The sequence below is a fragment of the Danio rerio genome, chromosome 17 (genome assembly GCF_052040795.2).
Source record: "Danio rerio strain M-AB ecotype USA chromosome 17, GRCz13ab, whole genome shotgun sequence".
Classification (NCBI taxonomy): domain Eukaryota; kingdom Metazoa; phylum Chordata; class Actinopteri; order Cypriniformes; family Danionidae; genus Danio; species Danio rerio.
This window is the reverse complement of record NC_141037.1, coordinates 40,664,283-40,690,000: the sequence shown is the minus strand read 5'-3', so window position 1 is coordinate 40,690,000 and position 25,718 is coordinate 40,664,283. Positions and strand designations below refer to the sequence as shown.

Sequence of the window (25,718 nt, the reverse complement as noted above, 5' to 3'; positions counted from 1 at the left end):
TGTTGACTTGTGAAATGTTATTACACTATGATATAATAGTGACACTTTGATATATAGTTCAAAAGTAGTTTATTATTTCATTCATATTCCATTGATTTAAAAATCAATTTTCATCTTCAGTCACGTGATCCTTCAAAAAGTCACTGTAACATTAAAACTTCTTCTTATTATTATTATTTATTATTATTATTGTTATTATTAGTATTATTATTATTATTATTATTATTATTATTATTATTATTATTAATGTTAATAGTAACAAAAGCAATAATGACTGGAGTGATAATTTCATTTGAAACTACATACAATAAGAAAGCAATTATTTAAAATGATAACAAATTTTTAGCAATTTAACAATTTTCGATGAAAAGAATAATTTTCTTAAAAAAAACAAACAGAAAAAAAAAAACATGAAAAATAAAACTGACCCCAAACTTTTGACCGATGGTCTATGTGTAAACAGAAACCTTGCAGGGGGCTTTAGTCACACGATTTCAAATGGGGTCTTTCAACTAACTTAAGTTTCCATGCAAATGAACTATTCATCAGTTTCAGTGACAGATGTCAGATGTTATTTTAGAAATATGGATATAAAAGATGGCCTTTTAAGAAAATAGTCACTTGTAAATTTAGGCCTCTAACTATATTTTTATTTTATTATTACTTTATTAATTTATAAGAGTTATTTATTTAATAAGGCTAATGGGAGAAGTCAGGCACACAACATCATAAGACCTTAATATTAGGATAAATTTAGGTTGCCGGCTTCTAAGAACAATGTTATTTTCACACCCAATAATGACATGAAATGACGTTGATATTTGGTTGATTTTAGGTTGTCTTAGAAAGTGACTGAAATCCAAAGTTGAGCCAAAATCATAAATCAACATCATATTGACATCCAATATTGACATATATTCATCAGGTATGGCAACCAAAACCCAACATCTAATAGTAATAATAATAATAATAATAATAATAATAATAATAATTTGGACCCCTACTCTTTTTTTCGAAGGACATCCTGGGATTTTTATCAACTGCAGAGAGTCAGTTTAACGTATTATTTGAAAGATGGTGCTCTCTGAGCAGTATAGAGTCCCCATCAATATACTGGGGCATTAGGACCCACACATAGCTTTCCCATGTGGTCTCCCATCCAGGTACTGACAGGGCACAGCCCTACTTACTGTAGCTTCAGTGCAACATAGAAATCATAGTAGTAACGTCCACACATCACTATAACATCATTAGATATTGATATTTTGTTGTTTTTAGGTTGCGTCGGAAAGTAAACAAAATGCAGCGTCTGTTCAATGTTAGACATTGAGGACCTCGGCCTGACGTTCTGACGTCAACCCGATTTTCATTTCCAAAAAAACTGCAACCTCCCTCGACGTTGGGGTCAAAGTCAACTTTACGTCATGTTGACATCCTGTGCCTGCTGGGAGATAAGAGTAATTTATTGAACTATGCTTAAGACCGACAAACCATTGGACAAATTTTGGACCTTTGACTTAAAAAGGTAATAACAGCAATTTTTATATAACAAGAGCTTAATGAAAGACAATGAAACGTCTAACCATTTACAGCATTTTAAATGATGACAGCACTAATTATATTCATTTCTGTCATGTGCGACTTCACGTCAACAGCCCATTTGTCATTTGGCGAGTCACCTTCCCTGCAAGCACGTTTGTGTATTACAAACAAGCGAACGCAAATAGCGGTGCAGTGTGAGGTGCCAGGTTGTGCGTCGTCTTCACAGCGGGTGCTGAAATGAGCCTTAGGCTGATTTGAGAACAAAGCGCCGAGGCCGGAGTGCAGCGCGGGGAGCATCAAAGCTCGGAACAGAAATACAGGCTAATTGAACATCTGGCCACCGGTGGCTGTGTACAGTGCAGAGGCTGATCTCATATTCCACAGCTGAAGGGGTGGAGGAGAAGGAGAAAATGAACTCATCGCTTTGGATGGACGACGCCGGTTAATATTCAGAAGATGTCACACCGACGTCATTAGATGGGTGACCTTCTCGAGATGAACAAATTGACACGACAGATGAATTCACTGCAAACAGATGAGCGAACGTCAGACGATGGGGAAATTTCTTTTCGTAGAAGGTAAAAGGAGACTTTTTGAATAGTATATCAGTCGCTGTTTTAGGCGGCAGAAAAAGGAGATTGATGCTTTGAAGCTTTAAAAAAAGGATGCAAAAACACTATTAAATATCCCAAACAAATATCCCACAAGGCACGCAAGTCTTCTGAAGTCTTTGTGACAAACGGAATTACATTTCCGTCATAATTCTTTGAAAATCTTCCGTTAAGGGCCTTTAAAATAACTGATCGTTGAGTTGGTGAAATAAATCAGATAGTATATCACTCAATTATGAATGACTGATAAATTATTTATGTGTAGCTGTACATCGATTAAACAAATGCTGAAAAGATACAACTGAGAAGAACGATCACAAATCAGACGCTGCTGTCAAAGACAGTTATATTTCTAGTGTTTCTTCCCACAAAACAGTTCAGGGTATACATTATATTATTTATTTACAGACATTTACTGATTACAAATTGTGGTCAGTAATAAAATTGTATGTTTTCCTACTACACTGTAAAAAATATTCGTAAATTAGCAGTTTGTCATATTTTTTTATTCATATTTTTATTTTATAACAGGCAGTGGCGCAGTAGGTAGTCCTGTCACCTCACAGCAAGAAGGTCGCCTGTTCGAACCTCGGCTCAGTTGGCGTTTCTGTGTGGAGTTTGCATGTTCTCCCTGCCTTTGCGTGGGTTTCCTCCGGGTGCTCCGGTTTCCCCCACAGTGCAAAGACATGCAGTACAGGCATGGGCGTAAATCTGATTTAACAGTAGTGGGGGACAATAAATATAAAATTTCTTTCGAGCATTTTTTTGAAGGGGACACAAATAATACAGCCGAATTTTACTAATAAAGATATGTCCCCGCAGTTAAAAATTGTTTCATTATGATTATTAGTATAGCATGGAGACTTCATCATTATGATTATTCTCAAAGTTTTTCTCAGGTTCAATGACATAGTTGATTTTTCTTCAAAACTATTTGTTGCATTGTTTGTTGTGTTGTTTACAATCAACAAACTGACTCCTGAAGTAGAATAAATGCAGGAAAAGACATTTTCCATACTCATAATAACTAACTTTAAAACATTAAAATAACCAATCATATTGTAAATCAGTGAGCCTGTGAAATCTGCTAAACAGCCACAACTCAGAAAACATTAAAAAAAAAATTGTTCACCCCCCAAAAGAATTGTCATTATCCCTTCAATAAAGCACAACACCCTTACCTGACACTGTACATCTGACTGAGCCTGCCCTGATTGTTCCTCAATCATTTCTTTCTCCTCTGCCTGTGATTGATAATGTGACATTAGTATTTTTATAAGGACTCATTCTGAAAGCCAAATTGCTTAATATGTGAAGTTTTTGTACTTGGCGTTTAGCTGCACTGAAAAATTATTATGTCCATTTTCTCTGTCATTTTATCCAATACATGACACTGCCAGGCAAGTTTATTTATGCTGTAGCACATTTTATACACAATGGCAATTCAAAGTGCTTTACATAAAGAATGCAAAACTATCATAAAAATAATGACAACAATAAAAACAAAGAATTAAAAAAGGTCGACATTTTAAGTTCAAATTAATGGAGTAGAACAGAATAGAAACGGATTATACAAAAAATACAGTAGGGTTAGTGTGCACAGTGTAGCAGTGATTATTTGGCAAATACACAACTAATAATATGCAAATTGTGGTTGTTAATGTTAAGTTAACATTATGCTAAGTCGTCACAAATGAAACAATGCATGGGAAACGGCTTTAGCGTTAGCAACAAGCTAACGCTAACTAGATAAGTAATTTTAATCGCTAATACAGCAGATTCATGGACAATTACATCCTTAATTAGCATTTTTTGCCGCAACTAATTTATGAAAGTGTCACTACAAAGAGGAGAGTCACTTTAAGGTGGGTTAAAAACCCCCTCCTTACTTACTTAAAATCAACATTAACTCAACTGTTTTTAAATGCATTTTAAATGATAAAAGCGGTTTTCTTTCTACTTAGACAATTATTTTAGGTATATATACATATATTTTTCACAATTGAGAGTTTTTATTTTTAATAATTAATTTTTTTGGCGGATTTAAGCCCATGGGTACAGGTGAATTGGGTTGGCCAAATTGTCCGTAGTGTATGAGTGTGTGTGTGAATCTGTGTGTGGATGTTTCCCAGAGATGGGTTGCGGCTGGAAGGGCATCCGCAGCGTAAAAACTTGCTGGATAAGTTGGCGGTTCATTCCGCTGTGGCGACCCCGGAAGAATGAATGAATATTTTTATTTTCCCCTGTTTATTTATGCAATCTGAATTGCATTATGGGACCTTGATCTTTCTTTTAACAACTTTTAACTTTGGAAAGTTTGAAAAAATGACTTTTAATATTGTTTTTAATAGTATAAAGTGTTATATTGTCTGTGATGGTGTTGTATATTGCAGTGCAAAAACCTTGTAATAAATGGCCAGGGGTGCATCTCCCAAACAATGACGTAACTTGCAGCTGAACTATCTTAGCACGATGCATCGGTTTGGAAAAAAACTATGCAGTGACGAGTCTTTCCCAAAACTGGTAGTTTCTCTATCACAGATTCATCATTTACACCACGTTTAGTTATAACGTAAATAGCCCGTAATGATGCTCATGGAGTAACTACTCCTTTAGAGAAGAACCCCATAATTTATTGTTTTACACGCACATGCATTTAAAATAAAATACAATATTACTTATGATAAAAAAACAAGCACTAGTTTTCTATATTAATTGAAATATATAGAAATGTCACATATAGAACCTGTGTTTCCTTTAAAAATATTGTTGAGAATATTACATATTCTCGTCTAAACCATAAAATCACTTACAAAAGCTAACACGTATTCTAATATCTTATATAAACCATATAAATAAATAAATAAATGAAAAGCCTATTTATTAAGAAAGGAAATTTAATTTTTATTATTCATTAGGAAATGAAAAAAATCCTACTATAATGATAATATTGATGATGAAGATGATGATGATGATAATGATGATGATTATTATTATTATTATTATTATTATTATTATTAGATATTTTTTGACATTAAAACATGGAAGTAATATGTAATTACAAACATTAATCTTGATTTATATACATGTTTGTACGTGTGTGCAATTACTGTATCATTACATTGTAATTAAATTTTAAATATATTGTTGTTACATCCAAGATAATATTTATAAACGTAAATGATTCTTTGTGTATTTCATGATATATTTCATTCTTTGACAAAAATAGTTTTTTAAATAATGCAATAGTTACTTTCCTCGGTAAGTTACTTTTATAATTATGTAACTCAGTTACTATTTATGAGAAGTAACTAGTAACTATAACTAATTACTCTTTTCGAGTTGACCATAGCTCGTTATTATATGTATATTTTACTACGATGTAATGTCTTGGCTGTGTATTTAAAAACGGTGCTACTTTCGTTGAGTGACGTATCTCTTTAAACCAATTGCTTTTTATTGTGCATCTAGCTCTGCCTTTTGGTACCCCTTTTGTTGTGCTAGGTACCCTTTGCAAAGGGTACCCAAAAAGTGGTATGTTAGGGTTCGCTTTTAGGTACCTTTTGACAGTGGAAATGACCATAAAAGCGTACCGTGCAGAGATCAACGAATGTAATTCACAATTCACAACTGTTAATTAAACAGAGAACACTTGTGAATTTCAAAATACAAAAACAAAATATGGTGTATTTTTGGGTAACTTTTACATTATTTTTTCTTTTTTTATTTGTTTTATTTTCTTATTTGTTCCCAAATTCAGTAGCAAAGACCACAAATTAATTTACATGATACCTGGCCATACTATATGGTCAATATTAAAGCTAAATAATCATCTTTTAATAATCTGATTTATAAAACTAAACTTTAATATGATCAGTTTAAAACATAATCTAATGACTATGTAATTTAGATTACATTAAATAATTTACTGATCATTATCAACGCTTCATAATGAGTGTTTCGTAAACTTTCTCTCACTGAAAAACATGAGAATGAATAGATAATGGCAGAATATAATTTTTTTTTGGGGGGGGGACTATCCCTTTAATTTGATTTCCATAATTCTGGGGTGCTGGAAACTGTCTCTTTGAATCTTTAATTGGCAGAAGGAACCGGCGTCTTTCACTGCTGTTCTCTGTAATGTGTGATAACATTTATTCAATGCGGCATTCCTTAATGAGGAGTTGAGCTTTATTAAATTCAGTTTATGCTGTTTATTTAGAATATTTTTCTATTCCCTATGGTACGGTCAAAGTGGCACCTCATGGATTATTCTCAGCTGAAAAAACTGGCTGTTTCAAGCTGGTCTAAGTTGATCTAAATTAGCCAGACATTTTGCTGTCAGTATAGAATCTGGTTCATAATGCTGCTTATTCAGGATCCATCCTTTTAAAAAGAAAGTTTGCAGTACTTTTTCACTGTCCAGATATAAAAAAGGACTGCACTTTAATTTGATGATCCTCTCAACGTGTCAACTATTTTTTACTGACTATAAAGTTATTGTAAAGTTATTCTTATAGTTAGTTTATTGTTAGCAAAATTAATTAACAAAACAGAAATTTGGCCATATGAACTGTGTGTATTTTTAAAACATATGTATTTAATTGCATCTGTTTACTAAGTTCCTAAACTTGAAGCCAGAATTGAATCTTAATTAATCTAGATTAAAATGATCAATATACCAGGGGCTCATCTCCTGACATGCAATAAATACATAAGCAATTAAATACATATGATATAAAATAGACATTGTACAATTGATAATATTGATTTATATAATGATAATATATTTGTTAGGCATATTAATGAGAATAAACAGCTGAAGGCAAAACTTTTATCCTTTTATTATCACCCGACAACAGATATATATATATAGTTTTTACATATTATATATATAATATTATATAATAATCAGTTTAAGTCAGAATTATTAGCCCCCTTTGATTTTTTTTTCTGTATTAAATATTTCCCAATTGATGTTTAACAGAGCAGGGAAATTTTCACAGTATTTCTGATTTTTTTTATTCAGAAAAGGGGGGCTAATAATTCTGACTTCAGCTGAATATATACCCAATATTGGTGCAATTTTTATTTATTTTTTATTATTAAAAACTGCTTATAATATATATATATATATATATATATATATATATATATATATATATATATATATATATATATATATATATATATATATATATATATATATATGTGTGTGTATATATATATATATATATATATATATATATATATATATATATATATATATATATATATATATATTTATATAATAGACTGATTTCACATGGCCGCTATTTTAAAAGCGAAAGTAAGGCCACAGTGGGAAAAAACTAGGAAGTATCACCTGGACTGCATTCTTGATGGCGTATTGTTGTGTACCTGGCTTTATATTTTATGATCGAAAATGAAGTGACACAAATGAATCATTTCACTGCTTTCCAAATGACCTGAAGATCTGTTCTGAATGGATAGTAAAAATAAAAAAAAAAGTGCTATCAGACCTCATTTTTAGCTAAGTAATAAAAAATGCCACTGGTTAGCTAACGTTATTTTCCCAAACTTGTTTTAAATACTATCTATCAAACTCAAGTTAATGAAGTGATTCTTTTCCTGTATTAGACTTGTTACGATACTGAATTTTGGTACTGGAATAAAAAAATAAAAAAACTTCTTGCTAACATTTAAGGGCTGTTGTGCATGGTCTTAAACACCACTAATTGCATTTGTGTTCACATGCTCAACAGAAATCACTGCACTTTACTGATGTTTACTTTAACCTCGCTTTCATTTTTTTAAAATTGACAGCCGCATTAAATAAGTGTATAGGAAATGCTTTAAAAGATGTTTTTGCTCTGTTAAACATCACTAGGGAGTTTTTTTGGGGGGGGAAATAGTATAATAAATAATTTTGTTTGTATGTCTAAATGTAAAACATGACTAAACTCTCCAACATGTGTCCAGAATAAAATCAATCTTTTTTTTTTTAGAAACACGTTATATATGTAATTTCTACAATACTGCATCATTTCAGTGTCACTAACTCATTCAAATTTCCCAAAAAATTGAGAATCTCAAAGGCAACATACATAAAAGCAGTATAAGAGAAAGGTTTTTAGTTTATTATTATTTCTAAAAACAGCCTGGCCGCCTTAATCTATTTATTTCCAGCGAGATCATGTAAATACAGAAATCACTGTCTACATAAAGAAGCAGAGTTTTGAAGATTCCGAAGATTATTCGAGTAAATCATCCGTGCCATTTCTGAACAAATTCACGGCTTGACGAATCTAGCAACAGCAGATGTCACACAGACAAAATGCCATTTCTCTCTGCCAACCTCTTGCTCACTCGCTCGCTCTCCAAAACACCCGCACACCCTTCCAAAAACAAGTGAACTTCCAAGGGAGTGAGCATTCTCAGACAGTGTTTGTGCACCACATTTCTCTCTCAGACAGTGATGTCACCCTTTTGGGGAGTAGATAAGAAGAAGGTCTGATTAGCCAGTGTATGTGTGAATCTAATCTAGAACATTCCCACCCTGAGCTAATCGCAACTCCTTTCCCGAAAGTTTAAATAAAGCGAACTAACTTTGACCACACCAAGGAATTTCAGTTTTTCTGTTATTTGGGTATTTAAATCAAGGTAGAATTTTTATTTTATTTTATTTTATTTTATTTTATTTTATATCTACTTATTTATTTGTTTTATCTTATTATTTATTTTATTATTTATTTGTTTTATTTATTTATTTATTTTATTATTTTTATATGTATTTATTTATTTAGTATTTTTTATTTCATAACTTTTTTATTATTTATTAATTATTTTTTATTATTTATTTATTTTATTTTTATTATTATAAATTTTATTAATTTTTGTGTTTATTTTTCGTTTATTTTATTTTATTTTTTATAATTTTTTATTTTATTATTTATTTATTTATTTTATTTTTTATTATTTAGTTTTTTATTTTATTTTATAATATTTAATTATTTGTTTATTTTATTTATTTATTTTTATTATATATTTTATTTTATTTACTTTTTAACTTTTTATTTTATTATTAATATTATTTTTTTTGTAGTTAAACAGTTGACTTTTACCATCTTAGCTTAGCATAAATCATTGAACTAGATTAGACCATTAGCATCGCGTTCAAAAATGTCAACAAAATGAAACAATCAAACATTTCTAGAAAATAAGAGTCTAGAGTCATGCTTTAAATTGGAAAATTATCAACAACTCTTTTTGAAATGTTTGAGAGGGATGCTAATGGTCTAATCTTATTCAATAATTCATGCTAAGCTAAGGTAATAGTGACCGAAGATCGGCTAAATGGATTAAAAAATGGTAAAACTCAACTATTTTACTAAAGGGCATTTTACTAAATGAGCCTATTTCCCAAAAAAAAGTGTGTTCCTTTAAGTTTGCTTACATTCACAACTTATTTCACTTGTAGCAATGATTAAAGCATCAATGGATGGACCAAAACATGCTGTTTGACCATAGCAAAGCAGGAGCCACTTGTCTTGTTTGCGCATGGTAGATTTGGCGTTGTCATTAGGTATATTTTTAGTCCCATAATTAGCTTTGTGCATCTTCACACATGAACTGGCACACCTGTCAGTCCCCATTCACCACACCCCCACCGCTACTAGTCCCTTTATTACACTAATGTTTACCCAGAGAGCGGTTGTCATGGAGAAGGGCATGATTGGCGGTTTGGTGCGAGGTGTTCAACCTAGGAATTGGAGGGCGTTGTAATAGAGGTTATGAGTGCTGATTTTGCCCCTCTTCCAGTCGAAAAGAAAGTGTTCTGGCGAAGCTCGATTGTGCTGTTGATGCTTAAGCGGTTAGCATTAGGATTAGCTCTGTACACAGTAGCGTGTTGTTCTGCCTCAAATGACGTACGGAGGAACAATGCACACTCTTTCAGGGGACAAGCATGGATTAGGACTCATGTCACTCTGAAGTAAAATGCTTAAACAGCTGTTCATTGTTTCGAGAGATTATAAGCCTTGAAACCACATTTTTGCCAGGCTCAGCTAGCAAGTGACATAACGTTTCACAAGTTTAACAGCTAGCGTAAACATCAAATTCTGTCTCTTTTTCTCTTTTCAGGGAGAGAAACGTCAGGTGAGGAAAGTGTTTTTAAGGTAGGGGTTGAATAGGAGCCACCGAGGGGCCATTCACATAACGTGTGTGCTATGAAGCCTGCTATGATTGACGGGCCCCGTAGGCACTGTGCTCTCCCTTTTATACTCGCCTCTTATTTATGTCTGCTCCAACGCAGCGGCCGCTATCTTTTACTGATAAAAAATGGGAAAACATGCACACAAAGGCGCCGTCTTTTTTGCTTTTGTTTTGTTTCTTGACAACTTAGCCTTGATTTGCAGGTGTTGTGCAGTTGTAGTGATTTGCATGTCCAGAGCAGTCTTGGCAGCGCGAGGCGCAACTGCGGAGCGACACGTTATCACATTATTTAGTCTGCCTTTCAGCAGCTGTAGCCAAAACAAGCTAGCCTGCAGCATGAGGGAGGGCTGAAAACACTGGGAGGCAGCTCCTGTTGGGCTGGAGGACAGGAGGAGAAAAAGAAATGCTGGGCCGAGTCCTTCTAGAGAGGCATTCTCCTCCCTAACTGAGAAAAAAAACAAAAAACATTTCAAGCATCTGAGAGGATGATAACCGCAATCTCCTCAGCCTTCAAATTCTATTTCTTCTTCATGGTTCAGATTGTTTTCTTCCCTTTTCCTTAGTTTGAGACTAGCCTTGAATCCAAATATACCTGCTTCACTACTAGGGGACAAACTGTACATGAAATGAGTAGCACGGCTGAATTCATAGTGTTCAGGAAACGGTAGCAAAAAGCATCCGGATGACATGAGGCTTCTCCATGGATTTCAAGATTTTCAATCCAAACCAAATCACTAAAGTGAATCCCCAGTTAGCGAGATTCATGTGGCTCAAATCCGGCCCACACCAGACACAGTACATCCAGCCCACATACCACATGGAATGATGGCACTTGGGCGGTCCGCTCCTGTTTGCCAGATCTGGGCCACAATTGAGTCATAGCAATATCACATATCAGCCAGAATGCAACCAAATGAACCTGAACTGACAATATTCTAGGCCAGTTTGTTTTACTCTGGCCCAGATCCGGCCCACACCAGACACTTACATCTGGACCACATACTGAATGGAATGATGGCACTTGGGCGGTCTGCTCCTGTTTGCCAGATCTGGGCCACAATTAAGCCATAGCAATATCACATATCAGCCAGAATTCAACCAAATGAACCTGAACTGACCCTATTCTAGGCCACAGATTGTTTTATTCTGGCCCAGATCCGGCCAACACCACACACTTTCATCTGGACCACATACTGAATTGAATGATTGCTCTAGGGCAGTCTGCTCCTGTTTGTCAGATCTGAACCACAAATTAGCCAAAGCAATACCACATATTAGCCAGAATTCAACCAAATGAACCAGGACAGACCCTGTTCTTGGCCACAGTTTGCTTTTATTCTGGCCCAAAACTGGCCTATTACTTGGCCTATTACTCTGTAAACATCAGTGAATTATATTATTTCATCACAGGTTGTGCCTCACTTCATTTTGTTTGCTGTAATGAGCAAACTTTTCAAGCAAAGTTCTTAAAAGTTACAGCAGCCCAAAAGAAATTTTATTTGCCAGAAGTGGCCCACATATGTCCTAAGATAACTGGGCCACATTTGCACCTACACGTGTAAGCCACTTTAGGTTTAGACCCAGATTACTCTTAAATGACTATGCCACTATTTTGCCAACTGTGGCCCACATTTGTCCTCCATCATTTGGGCCAAGTTGATCATTTTCCACATGGGCCACATTCGGCTCACATTCATATTACATTTTGCCCTAAGTGCCAAATCTTTGCCTTAAATACGAATACGAATCTTTAGCCCCACTTTGCCATTGTACAGGTGGGCCACTTCAGGCTTACATTCATTTTGTCTGGACTGAAGGAATACCTCCAGTGCTGCATAACTGCCTAAAGTGGCCCACATTCGTATGCTATCTGGGTCAGGCCTTGCAGATATACTAAAAAGAACATTTAGTTCAAACATTTGTATTAGACAGTTTGTAACTTACATTCTGGCTAACTGGTGGCTAATATATAACCATCAAAACAATAAACAGACTGTGGGAAATCGGTCATAGATTTATTAGTGGAAAAATAAAAATTCCCCTGCAGAGTGTATGTTCATTATTCATATTTGAGAGGTCAGAGGTCCAGCCGGAGCTCAGTTTCTGACTAGGGCCACCAAACTCTCATAATGTGCAGAGTCTGTGTACTCTGAACTATATTAGATCTTATTTTACATGAACAGAAGTGACTCAATCATAAAACATATGCATATTAACTAATATGCTAGTTTGCCTACACACAATTAAACACCAGCAATAGCAACTTTTTTAAAGGTGTGGCAGTTTTTCTATCTTTCAGCATTTTGCTACGCAAACTTCATATACTATATACTACACACATACAGTAGCAAAATATTTCTGGCCCAGCTTTGGCCCACACAATCAGCTTTTGCTTGGCCCAGATGCTGCAGTCAATTACAGTACATGACTGGACCAAGTTTGGCTTCCAGACAAGGGCCAAACATGGACCACATCTGGGCCAAGTCTCAGCCAAGTTAATAACCCAACTAAGCCAGAACTGGGCCAGATATGTTGGTGTGTTATGAATGCAATGAAATTGATAAGCCAATGAAACATTGCACTTTTTCTTAGAGCCACCTGATTGGTAAAATAGTTTTTTTTACTTAAAAATAATGAAATGTATTTTAAATGTGGGACAAGAAAGACCAAACTTACATGGTCCACATATCAGTTATTACAATATGGGCCAAATACTACAATTTACATCTGGCCCAAGTAATGTGTGCCACCTTAAAGACGGTGCCACCTCTGTCAAACCAGGGCCATGTTTGGCCCGCATGCTGTATGCTAGTGCCAGTTGAATGCCTGCTGTGCCAGATTTATGCCAAATCTCTGCCAGAATTCTTTGCTACCTGGGTATAGATCTTTTTCTTAGAATGCAAAATTACCTACTTTGCATGTATGTGTAAGGAGGATGTATAAAAAAAATAAATAAATAAAAAAAAAAAAAAAAAAAAAAAATATATATATATATATATATATATATATATATATATATATATATATATATATATATATATATATATATATATATATATATAAATCCAAGCAAAATTAATTCTTTCAGAATTTCATTAAAATACCTTCAACTTTAATTATAATTACATGGCAAAGAGATGAAATTATATGATATGAATACATTTTCTACCTCAACTGATTTATATCACCGCATTACAAATATTGACAGAATGCTAAAAAATTTTTTCTTGAAAACTAAATTAGTACTCACAGAAATAAAGCACTGTTTACATATTGGAGTCATTAATTGCCAGACTCCCATATATCATTTATTTATTTATTTTCTTTTAGACTTAGTCCCTTTATTAATCCGGAGTCGCCACAGTGGAATGAACCACCAACTTATCTAGCACGTTTTTACACAGGGGATGCCCTTCCAGCCACAACCCATCTCTGGGAAACATCCACACTCACATTCACACACACACTCATACACTATGAACAATTTAGCCTACCCAATTCACCTGTAGCCCATATCTTTGGACTGTGGGGGAAACCGGAGCACCCGGAGGAAACCCATGGGAACGCAGGGAGAACATGCAAACTCCACACAGAAACGCCAACTGAGCCGAGGCTCGAACCAGCGACCTTTTTGCTGTGAGGCGACAGCACTACCTACTGTGCCACTGCATCTACATTTAAATATTTATATAGTTGGTAAATTATTTCCTATCCTAATAAGCCATACATCAATGGAAATTGTATGTATTGTTTTTTAGCTGGTGTATAATTCTCAATATAAAAAATGGCATTAATGGATATGTGGTCTAAGGTCACATATTCGCATTCACAGATATCCACATCAACCATCTCATCACAGAAAAAACAAGGTATTTTTGATTGACTATTTTTCTGGCAAAAAAAAAAAAAAAAGAGTTTGCCCAGCCCCTTGTCTCTTGTTTTGCCATTTTGAGTCACAGAGGCATACGTTATTGCTCAAAAATCCCATTTTGATGATATCTACCAGGTAATAGGAACAATTTATGTGCAGAGTTCCAAAACACAGCAGTTTTTAATGGGTCAGAAAGGATAAGGAAATGGCCAAATAAAAGTAAATGATGACTGTTTTTGGTGCATGCAACCTTAACTAACAATATAAGTGGACTTTAGGGGGAGATATAAAATGCTGCTAAAGTATACTATAGGGCTTCTTTAAAGACCTGACTAGACTCAGTGTGTGGCGCCTGGCTTCCAGGTTGAGAGACCCCCTGTGACTGTAGTACTACATTTAGTGCACACAGGACTGTGTTAAACCGTGAGCTCGTGTGGGCAGGGCATCTGCACCAAGTTTGCAACTGGAGGTGGAAGATTATGTAAATCCTCCACGTTAAGGTTAGCAAGCTTTTAAACGGTAATAGATGTTGTTATTTTAAGTTGCACTTCGATGCTCTGTTCGGTAACTGTGAGATTGAGATGTGGAGGTGTTTTAATGTTCCGATGGAGAATTTCATTACTGCCTTTTCACAATCCTGTCAAGGTCTTAGAGTTAAATATAAACGGGCTCTTTTAGCACTTGCTTTGTGTAATATAGGAAGACTGTGTATCTCTGTTTTCAGTAAGCTAAATGAAAACACAGGTTGTAGTCATTCTTAATTTTTGTCTGTTCAGATGTGTGAAGGGGTGGGCAGTCATATAGATTACATAGTTGACTTCTGTCACTTACCTCATTTCATTCAGACCCTGCCGGTGCCGTCATGCTCTCTAATAATTCAGGAGGGTCCAGTTAACAGCTGTTGGCCTCAAAGCCTTGGAGGGAAAGGGACCTGTTGGATCAGTCTCGAGGCAGAGAAAAACTAGGCTTTGGCGTCTTGGGGTATTGTTTCCATGGTAACCGATATCTTCCATTAATTTACACTGAGGTGAGGAGTTTGAGATGAGAGAGCTGTCGCTTCTCCTGAAGATTTTGTATGAAGCTTGTGCACAGTGCTATTTGCAGGACATTAAATAATCTTTAAAATGATGGAATAAAATAAGTAAATAGGAAATATTAGACCTAGAATCCACAGACTTTATTTTGCCTTTACATACCTGTAATTTTTTGGAAATTTCAAATATTGAATATGTGGATTTCAACAGCGTAAAATCTGCATGATCTAAACGATTAGGCGTGTACTGTAAAAGAAAAAGCTTTTTAAAATCTAGTTTGTAAAAATGCCACTGAAGTGATGTACGCTTGAAACTCATTCATTCATTCATTCATTCATTCATTCATTCATTCATTTTCTTTTCGGCTGAGTTCCTTTATTAATCAGGGGTCGTTACAGTGGAATGAACCGCTAACTTATCCAGCACATGTTTTACACAGCATATGCTCTTCTAGCTTCAACTCATCTCTGGAAAACATCCACACACACTCATTCACACTCATAGACTACGGACAATTTAGCCTATCCAATTCACCTGTACCGCATGTCTTTGGACTGTGGGGGTAACCGGAGCACCCGGAGGAAACCCACATGAACTCGGGGAGAACATGCAAACTCCACACAGAAACACCAGCTAACCCAGCCAAGGCTCGAACCAGCGGCCTTCTTGCGACAGCACTACCTACTGCACCACCGCGTCACCGCTTGTAACTCATATTATATCAAAATGTAATATATAATATATTATTTTATGTTATAGAAGAAGTTTCTTATGCTCTCTAGGACTATATTTATTAAATATGTTTTTTTTAAATACAATAAAATCTGTAAAAGAATGAAATGCTTTTTACATTTCTTCAAATGTTATGTATTCCTTTGATTCAAACCTAAATTTTCAGCCTCTTTACTCCTCAGTGTATCACGATGTATCACAATGTTTCAGAAATAATTCTGTTATGTTATGATGTTCAACATACTAATTATCAACTCATTGTTTTTTTTTTTTTTGTTTTGTTTTTTTTTGTGAAAATGTGATATATTACTATTGAAATATATGATATATACACACTCACCAGCCACTTATTAGGTACACCTGTCCAACTGCTTGTTTATGCAAAATTTTAATCAGCCAATCACATGCCAGCTACTGGTCAAGATGATCTTCTGCAGTTCAAAGAGAGCATCAGAATAGGGAAGAAAGGTGATTTAAGTGATTTTATATGTGGCATGGTTGTTGGTGCAAAAGGGGCTGATCTGAGTATTTCAGAAACTGCTGACCTGCTGGGATTTTCACGCACAACCATCTCTAGGGTTTACAGAGAATGGTCCAAAAAAGAGAAAATATCCAGTAAGCTGCAGTTTTGTGTTTGCAAATGTCTTGTTGATGCCAGAGGTCAGAGGAGAATGACCAGACTGGTTTAAGCTAGAAAGGCACAGTAACACAAATAACCACTCGTTACAACCGAGGTATGCAAAAGAGCATCTCTGAATGCACAACATGTTGAACCTTGAGGCGGATGGGCCACAGTTGCAGAAGACCACACCGGGTGCCACTCCTGTCAGCTACGAACAGGAAACTAGGCTACAATTCACACAGGCTCACCAAAATTAGACAATAGAACATTGGAAAACCGTTGCTTGGTCTGAGACTCAAACTCAGACTGGTTTCTTGAACATGACAATGAGTTCACTGTACTCAAATGGCCTCCACAGTCACCAGAACTTAATCCACTAGAACACCTTTGGGATGTTGTAGAATGGAAAATGCACATCATGGATGTGCAGCCGTCAAATCTGCAGCAACTGTGTGATGATATAATGTCAAAATAGACAAAAATTTCTGAGTAATATTTATTTTAGGGGTCCAACCTGGTACTAGTAAGGTGTACCTAATAAACTGGCCGATGAGTACATGTGTGTGTGTGTTCATATATATATATATATATATATATATATATATATATATATATATATATATATATATATATATATATATATATATATATAAAGTCATAGTAAAGACATTTATAATTTTACAAAATGTTTTTATTTCAAATAAAGTTTTGTATTTTTCTACAAAAACCGAACAAAAGGTTATCGTTAATAATAATAAGAACCATTATTAATGTTTGATCACCCTTAACTGATCATAAAAATATTGGAAAATCATTTTATTACTATGACTTTTGAAGGATTATGTAACACTGAAGACTGGTTTTAAAGAGTATTTATAGAAAATTTGATAGACAGACGAACAGACTGACAGATAGATTGATAAATAATCCATTGCATTCAGTGAGAAAATTTGCGAGAGCTGTTTTGGACTTCTTGTTTCTGACTCAGCGGGTAGTCATTTCCAACACTGGGTCTGAACACATTACTGCTGTTGTGCTCAGTATCATTCATATCTGGCTTCTGAAGGTGTCGATAATAACTTGACAGCAACCGTCACAGATATTACAGTCTCCATCTGGTTCTAAACTCACTTTTTTGGTGGTTATTTCTTTGGCTAAGAGGATCCTTTAGATCTGTCAGGATCGAAGAGTGAAGGATATACATGGAAATTGTCGGCTAGAACAGCCCAGACCATCTTCAAAGTTCTTTGAGAAAGTTTACCCAGATTTTGCATCAGCGTTTTCTTCACTCACAGCGCGGCGTTAGAGGATTACAGCTCGGGGAGGAAAATTCCAAATATTAAAGAGAATTCATTCAAGTTTGTTCTCCCTACACGATGCCCAATCCCTAATGCCAGAGGATTCCGGAATAAGTCCAAGTCAAAGACTTTTCCATAAAACTATGAAGGAATTTGCTGCAGTTGTATAATCCTTTGTGATGGGTAAAGTCCCAAATCAGGGCAGCCAGTGGGTTGATAAATGGAGCCACCAGCTCAAGCCTGACAAACTTTGCATATTTGTTCAACAAGCGGCTTGTCCTGGTGTGGTGAGAGAGGGATAAGCTGTAGAGCAGACACCAGCTCTCCATGAGCCTCAACCAGCTGTTTACACACTAACATTTATACGGCTTGCCCTTCAGAAATGGATTTCACCAGTTTTACCTTTATCACAGTTTTTTTTTTTCTTAGGTGAGGTCATAACAAAACAAGTTGGGGCAAACACGCTATCTGCTCTAAACACAAATCTGTCATTGCATCCAGACCGCTTGGGTCAAGCTTTATCTTGAAGACTTATGAGATTCAGCTGGGGTTTTACATAAACAGTGACATTCAGTGAGGAAAAACAAACAAATGAGATGTACATTGCCCTTGCCATGTCAGCTGCACCTCTTAATGTGCTCACTTTTTTGTGTGTGTGGGTGTGTGTATTGTTTTGAGGTGAACAATTTAAAACGATTTTGCAGGGATTCATAGTTAGCAAACATCTCCATGCCATCTTTTTTACTGGAAATGACATTTAGTTTATGTGATATCTTAAAATTGGGGGTGGCACATTGGCTTAGTGGTTAGCACTGTCACCTCACAGCAAGAAGGTCGCAGATTCGAGTCCCAGCTGGGACAGTTGGCATGTCTGTGGAGTTTTCATGTTCTCCCCATGTTGGTGTGGGTTTTCTCTGAGTGCTCCGGTTTCCCCCACAGTCCAAAGACATGTAGTATTGGTGAATTGGGTAAACAAAATAGGCCATATTGTATGTGAATGCGACAGTGCATGGGTGTTTTCCAGTACTGGGTTGTGTGCATAGTTGGCAGTTCATTCTGCTGTGGTGACCTCTGATAAAAAAAGGGACTAAGCTAAAGCAAAATGAATGAATGAATATCTTAAAATGTGATGCATGTATTTTTTTCTTAGCAACAAATAAATTATAAAAAACAAAAATGACAGCATTGAGAAAACAGCTGTTAAGAAAGCATCTGCGCATAGCTGTATGGATTTGTGCACCAGCATTTCAACTAAACGCTGCAATAAATTACTGTAATATCACATATTTTTAGCATTTTACACCATAGATTGCTTTAAAGCAGGGGCCTCAAACTCAAACTGGTGGGGTGCCATTTCAGTGACTGACAAACAATATGAGGGCTGTTGTAACAGTACTGTACAGAGACTTTTAAAGGGACATGTGCTTAAAAAAAAAAAAATGGCAGGTCGAGGAGGTGATCACAAACTGTAGAGCCGGGGGGGGGGGGGTATTAGACGATTGCAAACTTAAGAAGGGGACGTCAAGTCACGTTGCATACTAGAGGGAGTAAGTTTAGAGACCCCTGCTTTAAAGCAAGCTGCTTAACAGTATGTCAGTAGAATTTATAATTAGCCATGAGCCACAGCTACTGGTTATATAATTGCTGTGGAACAGTTTCTTGAAAGCTTTGACAAGGACCTTCAGATGCAAGAAACTTCTCAGATGTCTCCAAATATATTGGATACATATAAAAAACAGTAACTATATGTTACAAATTAAAATGCCGTAGTCAGTGTCTCAGGTGGATGAATCAGCATTTGTGATTGAATCACTTGAATGTCTGATTTATGACCAAAAAAATGTTTTTTTAACTCAGTTGTGTGGCTGAATAAAAGCAAATTTGTTTATAAAAGGTTGTGCCTCAGTTATGCTCCTTCTTGCAAGCTAATGACATTACTGTCAGCTTTCAGGCCCCGTCACAGTACAGAAACTGCACTTGATAAAATTACAAATGACCTGCTGTTTGCATTAGACCAAAGCTGCATCTCACTATTAGTTTTACCTGTTCTTAGTGCTTTATTCGGTGCAATAGATAACAGCATACTCATAGATTGGTTACAGAATTATACAGGCATTCGGAGACAAGCACTAAGATGATTTACAGTAAGTATTGCCTGTCTGGCAAGTGCCATTTTGTTTTATTTAGATGGGGAATAAAAATAAAGTATGGATTGCCACATGGAGTTATTTAGGCCCTCTCCTGTCTTCAATATATGCAGAATTTATATATATATATATATATATATATATATATATATATATATATATATATATATATATATATATTTAGTATTATATTTATATTATTTAGTATTTTGCAGTATTTAGATGTTAAATTACTTTTAAAGTATTGGGATCTTTGGGCAAGAGCTTAATAAAGCAGTTTTCTGAACAGATTTCTTTTTTGTTTTTCCTATCCACTTTAAGAAGCGAGTAAAGCTGTTGCCTTTAATGCAACAAGTTGACTCAGTAAACCTGTTTTAACTTGGAAATGTTACATTTACTTCACTTAATTTTTATATTTGTTCGCATAGTTAATTCACTTACATTTAGGATGACATTTCTATTAGTTTTTTTAACCCTTGTGCATTTTAAATTCACTACCCTTTTGTTATGTTATGAATGAAAACATCTACTGAATTACACTGCTGTAAACATGCATCAGATACATTTCTTTTTTCAATTTTTTCAATTTTTTTTGCATAAATCTGTTAATCAACCTCAGTCCTGATCAAAACAAAAATTTTAAAACTAAATGTTTTAAAAAATTACAGGATTTTAATTTTTTTAATTGCCAAGTTCACAAATGATGTCACTGATTTGGTGAAAGAAACACACAAAATGATGTATTTTCAATATAAAAAGTAATTGTGGACTGCATTTTTAACCTTTTATCGCAGTCTTGGACATGTGAATGATTAGCTTAGATGCATTGTTAGATTATCATTTTTTTCTCTTCCTACTTTTACTCTCGGTGGCTGTTTGACTTCCATTCTAACCACATTTGATGGTGCATACACTCTAAAAGACATGGGGTTATTTTTTTCTACACAAATCTTGGGTTGAGGCATTTGGGTAATTTTGGGGTGTTATTTTCAAAGTCTTGGGAGTTTCAATCCAGCTCTTTGAGTCAAATTAACTCACAGCAGGGGCTAACTGGAATACCACATATTATATACTAATTTATTCAAATGCAAAGAAAATAGTAACATACATGTAACATAAACGCAGATTCCTTGCATTTTCAGATGATTAAAATGAGATTTATGCTCATAGTAGCCCTTAGTCAGACCTTTTTGATTTAAAAAATTTCTTACTAGCACCTTTTCTACACCTGTAATCAAAGCTGCACATCCCCCACCATACTTCCGTGACACCAAGTCACAACAGCAAAATTGCTGGGTCATCTTTCGCGGGCATTTTTGGATCAAATTAACCTATTAAGTAAGTAAAAATAACCAATTACTGGATAGAAAAAACAACCCATTTATAGGGTTAAAATAATAACTCAATTACTTGGGTCAATTTGATTTAGTAGTTTTGATCAGGACTGAGGTTGATTAACAGATTTATGCAAAAAAAAAAAAAAAAACTTACATAACGTTACATAACGTTACACTTACGTTAACGTTACATTAAGGTAGCCTTCTTAAGAAAAAAAACCCTGTAAAGAAACTCGGAAGTGCTATTACAGAGCAACAAACAGCATGATGAAGTATATCAATGCACCGCCGTGGGTCACGCTGATCACTCGATTAGTAAATTGAATAGAAATAGTGATTAGTAGAATAGATACTGCTTATTTTCTACTTTTATTATGAAACGCACTGAAAATCATTTATTCTGTATCACAAAGTGCAAGTTATTTATTTTCACTTATTTAATAAGAAAAAAAAGTGACTGTTGGTTTTAGTCAATGTGTGCTTTAATTGCAGTTGCTCAAAATTGATGTTCAATAAATAATCACAGATAGTAGACAGTGTGTGTTTCCTTCAATTATTTTGAGTAATCTTCATTCATTCAGAAATCTCTTTCTTGTAATACTTGTTTACTGTACAAAACTTGTCAACTATGAGGGCAAAAAATATTTTTGTTTAAAAAAAATAATAATAATTGTTCATTAATCGTAATTGAGTTAAAATGTTCGATTAATCAAGATTTTGATTTTAGGCCAAATTGCGCTGCGCTAATTTAAAGTATTTTCTCAAAATATGTTTCAACAAGATTTGTCACCAAAATCATTCTGCTATAGCTGAAACAAAGAAAAAACTATGGTCAAATTAAACACAAAATCACCCCAGAGTGTCTGAAAACATCTCCAACAGTACATACTGTAAGGGTTAAGGTATAGTCAATTAATCACTTTAGAAGCAATAGGCTTGCTCTCTTAAAAAAATAAAGTCAGCTAATCACAATGTACAGTAGCTTGTTACCAGTCCATGTGACTAATTTTCCCAGCAGAGGTTACAAATAAACATACTTTTGGGCTGATATACTTCAAAATGGCATCCCAGCAGTTTGTTCTTTGACTATGCTAGTAGCACAGTATGCCAACAGATCGCAGCCAATGCTGACAGTTGCCAGATTACAACACATCATTTTTTAGACATTACAAGACTCAACAAAGACCAATTCAGCGTGTTCAGTTGGCAAGACCAAGCACCAACCAATGGAAACAGATGCAGAAACTGTGATGAGGCCACTTGTGTGATTTTTACAGAATTAGATCCATTGGGTAAAGCCATTGAACTGAACATCTGGAAAGGTCAAGACAGCGACTCAACTATCACTCACATCCACGCTAATTATTCACCTCTGACATAACATCACCTGGCTGTGGGCACACTATGGGGACGCTGTGGGACGAAGCACATTAGAAGCAATCAGTTATTAGTCATTAAGATAAATGATTATCGCAGCTCAAAATGAAAAGCATTAGATGTTTCATTGTAGACTGTACAGGCATTAGTTCAGTTTCAAACAAAGATAAGGGGTTGGAGAGGTATACCTCAACAATTACAATTTAAAGTATATATGATCAGCTTTTTTATTTTCCACCTCCCCATGTCCTTATTTTCATAATGAGGTCAAGAGGGGGATTTAAATTGAGTCTCAAGTGTAATCCTGTTTGTTGCGGTGTTAGAGCCGGTGTTGTGAACTTCAGCATTTTGACTGTGTTAATGCTATTGGTAATAGTTAATTGTGTAGAGAATATGTATGTAGGATAGAGGGCTCTGATTAAGAATGGGCAGAATAGGGTGGGTAATTCAGTTATAATGACATTGATATAGGTTAAGGCAGTAAAAATATAGTGGACATATGGATAGTTTAGTAAAGGTAGTAATGTTGGAAGGGATAACTTTAATCTGCCCCTTCCAGATTTGCAAGTTGCTTATAATTTAGAGTATGTTATGTTTGCATCGTGCTTCATTTGTAAATTGCGAGGTCCCATTAAAGATTGTGGTAATGGATCCTAGATGTTAACAGAGGAGGGAGAGGTGTCGCTGACGAAAGAGAAGAGGGGGTGGGGACATGTGAGGATGGGTGTAAATGTCAAGGACGTGTTTTCACTAAGTTGTATATACAGTTGAAACCAGAAGTTTACTTTCACTGTATGAAAAAGGCAAATAACCATTTTAAAAAAAGTCAGATGTTAAAGCAACCCGGGCTCATTGTGGAAACATAGCCCCGCGGACGTTTCTGCGGACCGCGAGATACGTCCCGGGAGGTACGTATTCGAGCGTTTTTTTGTTTTTGCGAATCCGCGAGAGGCCGCTGTGTGCGCTTTTCCGTGTCTCAGGCACCCGCTCTGTTCTCGTGCAAAAAGCCGCTTAGGTAAGTTAGGATTATCAAATATGTTTCTGTTATGCTTTAAAGCAGAATAATGAGAGAGATATTTTTTGAGAAACTGTTATAACTTTTCTTGAAAGTCAAATTTACTTACAATAAGATTATCATGCCTCTGAAAAAAGCTCAGATGATGGTGTCACCGTTTTAGAAGTTTCGGATTGGCTAGTTGACAACATTTGTGTTAATTGGAGGCACAACTGTAGAATAGTATTTAAGGAAAACCTCAAACACACTGCTTCCTTTTGTGACAACATGGGAAAATCAACAGAATCAACAAAAAAGACAGATATCAATTTGCTAAATTACACTGGGAAAAATAATAATTTTTGGAGACATGTCCTGTAGTCTGATCAAAAGGGGAAAAAAGGGAAATTGGTCAAATGGAAAAGCTTACAAGCCTAAGAACACCATCCCAATTGTGAAGTATGGGGGCGGCAGCATCATGTTGGGGGGCTGTTTGTTGCAGGAGAGACTGGTCCACTTTTAAGCATAGATGGCATCATGAAGAAACAACATTATGTAGAAATACTGAAGCAACACCTCAAGACATCAGCCAGGAAATTAAAACTTAGCCACAAATGGGTCTTCCAAACATGACCCTAAGCATACTGCCAAATTACTTCAAATGTGCTTTAAGGACAACAGAGTGGAAGTTTTGGAGTGGCCATCACAAAGCCCGGAGCTCAAGCCTATAGAAAATTTGTGGGCAGAGTTGAAAAAGCTTGTGCGAGCAAGACAGCCTACATATCTGACTCAGTTACACCAATTCTGTCTGAAAGAATGGGCCAAAATTTCTTTAAACTATTGTGAGAAGCTTGTGGATGGATACACAAAACATTTGACCAAAGTTATACCGTTTAAAAGCAAAGCTAAAAAATACCAAGGAAATTAATGTAAACTTTTGACTGTCTAGAAATTAAAAAAAAAAAAAATTCTCAAAAAATTCTCATTATTCTGCCATTTAGCAAATGTAAATGACTTAGGTAATCCTAACAGACCTAAAATATTAAACGTTTAGAATGATTTACCTTCAGACATTTTTAAATTTTAAATGGTTAGGTTTCTTTTTTTAGAATATATGTAAACTTCTGGTTTCAACTGTGTTTGTGTTTCTGCTATAATCAGTTTACTGTAGCAATTTGTTGCAATATCTTTGAAGAACCTACATTAACTAAAGCTAATGACCTCTTGATAACCTGATATTCCTCTGATAATTGCACAGATAAGATTTAATGCCTTAAAAAAATAAAACAGCTAAAACTAATATTTTTAACTTTTCAAATGCACTCCAAATGTGGCCTATGCTATCAAAAACGAGTCACAAATACAATTTTAGGTTCATGAACATTTTGAGTTTTCACATTCTTCAAATGTTTCATAATTTGATGGAATCAGATAGAAAAAAAACTTTAGCTTGAAGTAAGTTTTGAGAAAATCCAGTTGTTGTTTTTTTCTGAAAGTTATAACAAAATGTTTGTATAATAAAAAGAATTCAGTTGTAAAAAGAAATATTTGAAATAAAAAATAAAGTTATAATAAAATGGAATAATGAAAAAAGAATAAAAGTTCAAATAAAGTTCTACATGGTTAAAGAAATAATAAAGTCAGGGGTGTCTGAGATGTATTTTTCTACTGGATGAATCAGCATTTGGAATCGAAACACCTGAATGAATGATTTATTTATTTATGTCTGAAAGCCTGGATTCTATGACAGGTTTGTATAAAACTTTTGCTGTATTTTTTAAATGTCAATACATTTTTTTTTGTTAAAATAAATAAATAAATAAATAAATAAACTATACAAATGTTGGTAAATGATAAAATAAAAAAATGAAAGTTCATGCTAATGTTTACAATGGTTAAAGAAACAATAAAGTCAGAAGTGTCTCAGATGTGTTTTGCT

At 34.8% G+C, this 25,718-nt stretch overlaps 1 protein-coding gene and 1 long non-coding RNA gene across 3 annotated transcripts in view; both read left to right on the top strand.

Annotated features, from left to right (window-relative positions):
* crim1 (cysteine rich transmembrane BMP regulator 1 (chordin-like)) overlaps positions 1 to 25,718 on the top strand; it is a 260,051-nt gene that overhangs the window by 159,738 nt on the left and 74,595 nt on the right.
* On the top strand, positions 21,120 to 25,578 carry LOC147833148 (uncharacterized). Its single transcript, XR_015513682.1, has 3 exons — positions 21,120 to 23,639; positions 23,793 to 24,302; positions 24,388 to 25,578. It is a non-coding gene; the product is annotated as an uncharacterized LOC147833148 (long non-coding RNA).